The sequence below is a fragment of the Trachypithecus francoisi genome, unplaced genomic scaffold, assembly GCF_009764315.1.
Source record: "Trachypithecus francoisi isolate TF-2019V2 unplaced genomic scaffold, Tfra_2.0 Lachesis_group13, whole genome shotgun sequence".
Taxonomy (NCBI): Eukaryota; Metazoa; Chordata; class Mammalia; order Primates; family Cercopithecidae; genus Trachypithecus; species Trachypithecus francoisi.
This window is the reverse complement of record NW_022681458.1, coordinates 98664989-98671374: the sequence shown is the minus strand read 5'-3', so window position 1 is coordinate 98671374 and position 6386 is coordinate 98664989. Positions and strand designations below refer to the sequence as shown.

General features: G+C 41.2%; 1 pseudogene across 1 annotated transcript; it reads right to left on the bottom strand.

Annotated features, from left to right (window-relative positions):
• Window positions 1–1315: 1315 nt before the first annotated feature.
• On the bottom strand, window positions 1316–2682 carry LOC117095041 (annotated as a pseudogene). Its single transcript, XR_004441785.1, has one exon. The product of XR_004441785.1 is annotated as a heterogeneous nuclear ribonucleoprotein A1-like (transcript).
• Between the last annotated feature and the right edge of the window lie 3704 nt (window positions 2683–6386).

Genomic DNA, 6386 nt, shown 5'->3' with positions numbered 1-6386 from the left:
TTTACGCCATTCTCCTGCCTCAGCCTCCTGAGTAGCTGGGACTACAGGCGCCCGCCACCTCGCCCTGCTAGTTTTTTTGTATTTTAGTAGAGATGGGGTTTCACCGTGTTAGCCAGGATGGTCTCGATCTCCTGACCTCGTGATCCGCCCGTCTCGGCCTCCCAAAGTGCTGGGATTACAGGCTTGAGCCACCGCGCCCGGCCTGACAGCGCCAAATTTCAACCAGAGAAGACACGGCAGTATTTCACATGCCCACCGCTGAGTTGGGTTTTTGGTGGCTCAGTCCCCAGAGACTTTTGGACCAGATCTCTGGTGAAAATGATATGTGGGGCTGGTGTGGGTGGGGCCATGTCATCATTAAGAAGAAAAGCACTCCAGAGTTTATAGGTTTCACCGACTTAGGAAAATATTTAAGACCTGATTATAATTACATTGGTTGCAAATGACAAAAAGTACAAAACTCAGGTTAACAAATATGAACAAATGCAATGTTGGGTCAGCTTCATTCATTGTCAAAAAGAGTACTCAAAAATTGTCATTACATTTGAAAACAGTTCAAATGTGCATGTTGATTGCTTAGATTGTAAATTTGCTGTATTACTTGAGGCCTAAGTATTTCAGAAACAAAAAATAGTTTTAAAAACAAAAACTCTTTCAAAAGTTTTTCAGCAAAATGATTGTGCTTCATGTGTGATATGAGTGTATTTTAATGTTTGATATAATTGGTTTCCAGGAATAATGATGCCTGGGGTTTGCAGATCATTTAAATGGCCTTGAATCCAGGAAACTAAGTGGGAAGAGGTAAGAGATTAGACATATTTTAAAGTGTGCTAAAAGAGCATTACACAGGTACCAAACTACTGTGCTCGCTTCGGCAGCACATATACACAGGTACCAAACTACTTTAGAAAGTGAGGTATCCAATGAGCCTGTTACTTTTCTTTTTTTTTTTGAGACAAAATCTTGCTCTGTCACCCAGGCTGTAGTGCAGTGGCGTGATCATAGCTCATTGCACACTTGAACTCCTGGACTCAAGGAATCCTTTCACCTCAGGTTCCAAGTAGCTGGGATTATAGTTGTATACCTCTATGCCTGCTAATAATTTTATTTTTGTTTTATTTTACTTTTTTATTTCAATAGATTTTTGAGGAACAAGTGAGGTTTAGTTACTTGAATAAGTTCTTTAGTGGTGATTTCTGAGATTTTGGTGTACCCATCACCTAAGCAATATACACTGTACCCAGTGTGGACTCTTTTATCTCTTGCCACCTCCTCACCCTTTCCCCATAGTCCTCAAAGTCCAATATATCATTCTTTTTTTTTTTTTAAAGACATTTATTCAGCGTCACGATCAGACTATTACATTTAGCAATCAACAGCATGGTTGCAAAAAAAAAAATCTACATTAAAACCCTTTGTTGGAATGCTTTACACTTTCCACAGAACAGAAACTAAAATAACCTGTTATACAATTAGTCACAAATACAGTCCTCGAGTTTTTTGCCCATACACATGACTATTTGTCTAAAACATGTCTTCTTTGTAGCAGCTAGGCCCTGCCACCACTGTGCTTGGCTGAGTTCACAAATCTGTTGTAACCTGTAGCTTCCCTGTCACTTCTCTGGCTCTCCTCTTCTGCTAAGCTTTGTTTCCTAATTAAAATCTTCTGCCACTGCCATAGCTACTGCTGCTGCTGGAACCGCCATGGCCACCTTGGTTTCGTGGTTTTGCAAAGTATTGGCCTCCACCGCCATAGGGGCCAGAGCTTCTGCCTCCAAAATTTCCTCCCTTCATGGGTCCAAAATTTGAAGACTGATGGTTGTAATTGCCAAAATCATTGTAGCTTCCACCACCTCCAAAATTGCTTCCATCATTACCAAATCCATTATAGCCATCCCCACTGCCACCATATCCACCACCACCACGGCTGCCACCAAAGCCACCACGACCACTGAAGTTTCCTCCACGACCGAAGTTGTCCTTCCCACCGAAACCACCTCCACGACCACCACCAAAGTTTCCAGAACCACTTCGACCTCTTTGGCTGGATGAAGCCCTAGCCATCTCTTGCTTTGACAGGGCTTTCCTAACTTCACAGTTGTGGCCATTCACAGGATGGTATTTCTGAATGACAGTCTCATCCACGGAGTCATGGTCGTCAAAGGTTACAAAGGCAAAGCCCCTTTTCTTGCCACGGCCTCGGTCGGTCATGATTTCAATCACTTCCATTTTCCCATACTGTGCAAAATAATCTCTTAGGTGATGTTCTTCAGTGTCTTCTTTAATGCCACCAAGAAATATCTTTTTCACAGTTAAGTGGGCACCTGGTCTTTGAGAATCTTCTCTTGAGACAGCTCTCTTTGGTTCCACAACTCTTCCGTCCACCTTGTGTGGCCTTGCATTCATAGCTGCATCCACCTCCTCCACAGTGGCATATGTGACAAACCCAAAGCCCCTGGAACGCTTGGTGTTTGGATCTCTCATGACCACACAGTCCGTGTGCGTTCCCCATTGCTCAAAATGGCTCCTCAGGCTCTCATCGGTTGTTTCAAAGCTCAACCCTCCAATGAAGAGCTTCCTCAGCTGTTCGGGCTCTTTAGGAGACTCTGACTTAGACATGACGGCAGGGAGAAGAGAGACTTTAATGATGCTTCTTCGGCGGCGTCCACGGGCAGAAAGGCCAATATATCATTCTTACGCCTTTGCATCATTATAGCTTAGCTCCCACATATGAATGAGAACATATGATACTTGGTTTTCCATTCCTGAGTTACTTCACTTAGAATAATAGTCTCCAATTCCATCCAGGTTTCTGCAAATGTCCTTATTTCATTCTTTTTTGTGGCTAAGTAGTATTCCATGGTGTGTGTATATATATATATATATCACATTTTCTGTAACCTCTCATTGATTGATAGGCATTTGGGCTGGTTCTGTATTTTTGCAATTGCAAATGGTGCTGCTATAAACATGAGTGTGCAAGTATTTTTCTTTTTGTATAATGACTTCTTTTCCTCTGGATAGATACCTACTAGTAGGATTATTTTTTGTGGAGACAGGGTCTTGCTATGGTGCCTGGGTTGGTCTCACACTCCTGGTGTCAACTGATCCTCCTGCCTCGGCCTCCCAAAGTCCTGGGAATACAGTCACGAGCCACCACAACTGGCTCCCCTTTACTTTCAATCAAATTGTTTATGACATGTAATCAGATAACTTTGAAGATGAAGAATTCAGTTCTTAAATACATAGTGCTTGTTAACCAGTCTAGAAAAGGAAAAGGTATGAATCTGACCTTGGCAAATAATGCTGTCCACTGGATCTTGTGATATGTGCTTTATGTAAAAATGCTTAAAATTGATTTAATCTCTACAGTCAGGACAACTGCTCATTATTTCCAGCTGGGTATGTTTCTTTGGTGTAACAAGAACCAGTGAGTTGGGGAAGGGAGATGATAATTCCAGTTTCAGTTAAATAAATTGCAGGTGAAGAAGGCACAACCCTTTCTGAAACAGTTATTTCTTAGCATGCTCTGAACTTTGCTTGTGATGTGAAATGACTATTTTAAATTGTATTTTATTCCTTATACATAATCACATTGTTTGTACATCAACAGGTAAAGGTTCACTGGTGATTCTATTTCAGCCTACACTTAATTATGGTTTTAATATTCTAGAAGGACTATATTTGTAATTTGGTGAGTCCTTCCGTGCAAGACATTAAATGTTATTAATTAATACAGTTGTATAGTATTTAGATAGAATAAATTGCTCATTTTTATTTCATTATCTTGTATTTTTAACATGTTTCTAACTATGACAGACACTCAGGTACAATTATTATGTATAATAACTTTAAGGTCCATTTTATCAATATGCACAATTTTTGGAGATAATACTTCTAGAATGTTTTTAGCTTTCACATCTTACTCTTATTCTTGCTGTCATAAAACACTATGAAGTATTTGTTGTAGGTATTAGTTTCCTTCTTGATAGATGAGGCAATTGGGAGGCATGGACTGTTGAAATGAAGAGCAAGGTCACGGTCTTTAGTTAATCTCTAAAGAAGGGCTGCTCTCTCATTTTCCAGATAAACTTTCCTATGGCCTTTTATGAAAAAATGGCAGGATCGGCCGGGCGCAGTGGCTCACTTCTGTAATCCCAGCACTTTGGGAGGCCAAGGTGGGTGGATCATGAGGTTAGGAGATCGAGACCATCCTGGCTAACACTGTAACAACCCATCTCTACTAAGAATACAAAAACTTAGCTGGGCATGGTGGTGGGTGCCTGTAGTCCCAGCTACTCGGGATGCTGAGGTAGGAGAGTTGCTTGAACCGGGGAGGTGGAAGTTGCAGTGCGCCGAGATTGCACCACTGCACTCCTGCCTGGGTGACAGGACGAGACTCCATAAAAAAAAAAAAAAAAAAAAAAAAAAGGCAGGATCTCCTTAATGCTTAATTACTTCTCCAGATCTCTTCTACCTCCTCGAGTTGTCTCAATTAAGAATGTCTTCAGGTAGAGACTCCATTAGGAAAGGACCACTTGTGTCTTGTCTACCTGTGTATCCCCAGCATGTAACCATAATACTTACTAATAAGTATTTATGGACTGAGTAAATGAGTGAGTAAGTGAATGAGTGTAAAAGCTTGTAGCAGAAGTTTGCTTGTGGTCACTGGGGCTCTCCGCTGAGTTTGAGTGGTGGAGCCCCTATCTGACATACTGCACTGTCACCATCTTTGAGCACATTGTTGTTGAAACGGCTCTCCTGGCCTCACCTTGCCTACTCTGCCCACTTCATCACTTTCCTCAGGTCAATTTGAGACTTGGGTTTGGTGCAGGGGCTACTGGTTTTGATCTGTTCCTCCTTGGCACCAGGGGAGGTTAGGAAGAGTGAACCCAAACAGGATTGGACAAAGTAAGTGGAAAGAGGCTCAAAGACTCACAAACTGAGATGGGTTGGTGGTGTTCTAGTGAAGGTGTTAAGGAGGTTAGCTTAGTGTTGTGTTTGTGCAGGACTTCCACACTGTGTCTGTGTTGTTTCAGCATCCTTACCATTCAACACAGTTCTCTTCCTTCCCTTTCCTGGAGACAACTAGCATGCTGTCCTCAAAGAACTGCCATTGCTGAATTCTGCCCCAGTGCAAGGCTGCTGCGCTAATGAATGTTAAAATAAACAGCCCTACACAATGTGTTGTTCTGTGTGCTGTAACGATATTGTTGAAGCCTCTGTCCTCTGCTTTCTACTGCGCCTTCTCAAGGAGGGGCACAAGGACAAATTTCTCTATGGTCTCATAACCAGGAATAATGATGTCTCTCCTGGACAAACGGCTTGTTCTTTGTTTTAGGGATGCTGCAGTTCTTGTAATGGATCATGTTTCCCTCTTCATGTAGCCTGTCTGAAAGCTCGGATTCAAATTTATAGCCTACCTCTGGCAAGTGTATCAAGCTTCCTTGCAAGAATTTTGTCTCTTTTACATCACTGCATTTTCTCCTGGAATCATTTTATTTACCTACTTTAAGTTTATTTTATTTTATTGTATTGAATGCATTAAAAAAAAAACTACTTAAACTCTTTTGGGGAAAAAAAAAGAGGTTATAAAGAAATAAAGTTAAAGACCAGTGTATTTATATAACAATTTTATTTTAGTTTTTAAAATAAATTCCCTGGGCCTTAATTTCACAACCTCCTCTTCTCTAGTCTCAAAATCAGTCCATCACTGTCTCACTGTCTAGTGTCATAATCCTTTCTGGATTAGCTCTCCTCCCCTCCCCTTCCCTCCCCTTTTCTCCTCTCCCTACCCCTCCCCTTCCCTTCCTTTTCCTTTCCTTCCCTTCCTTTCCCCTTTTCATTGAAAGTAAGGTGTTAACAGCAGATCTCTGCTACTGACACTTTCTAACCATGTGAATTTTACTAAATTATTTAATCTGTTTCATTTGTAGGAAGAGTAATAATCTTTATCTTATGTGAAGGTTGTGAAGATTACATGAAATTATGTAAAGTAGTAAATTATTTGGATTTTTATTGAAGACAGTCTTATAAGCAGAAATGCACTGTACTTGGAGTTTAAAGTCTTCACTTTTTCACTTGTTGGCTTATGCCCTTGGGCAAACCATTGGACCTCTTTGGACCACATTTTTGTCATATCTAATTTTATGGCATAGTCTAGAGAGTTTTCAGGGTTCTAGCTCCACTATTCTTGGATTCTAAGACTAGCCCCCAGTAACCTGTTGTGAGTGTGTCCCCACTCTGTATTCATTAGGAAAGGCACAAATACACCCACCTGGGCATAGAAAGGTGTGAGAAAAGAGAAAGGAAGGTCTGAGGCAGGGAAATGGAAAGGCCCATTGTGCTAGTCTGTATGTTCTTCACAGGTGTTGATTGTGGCATTT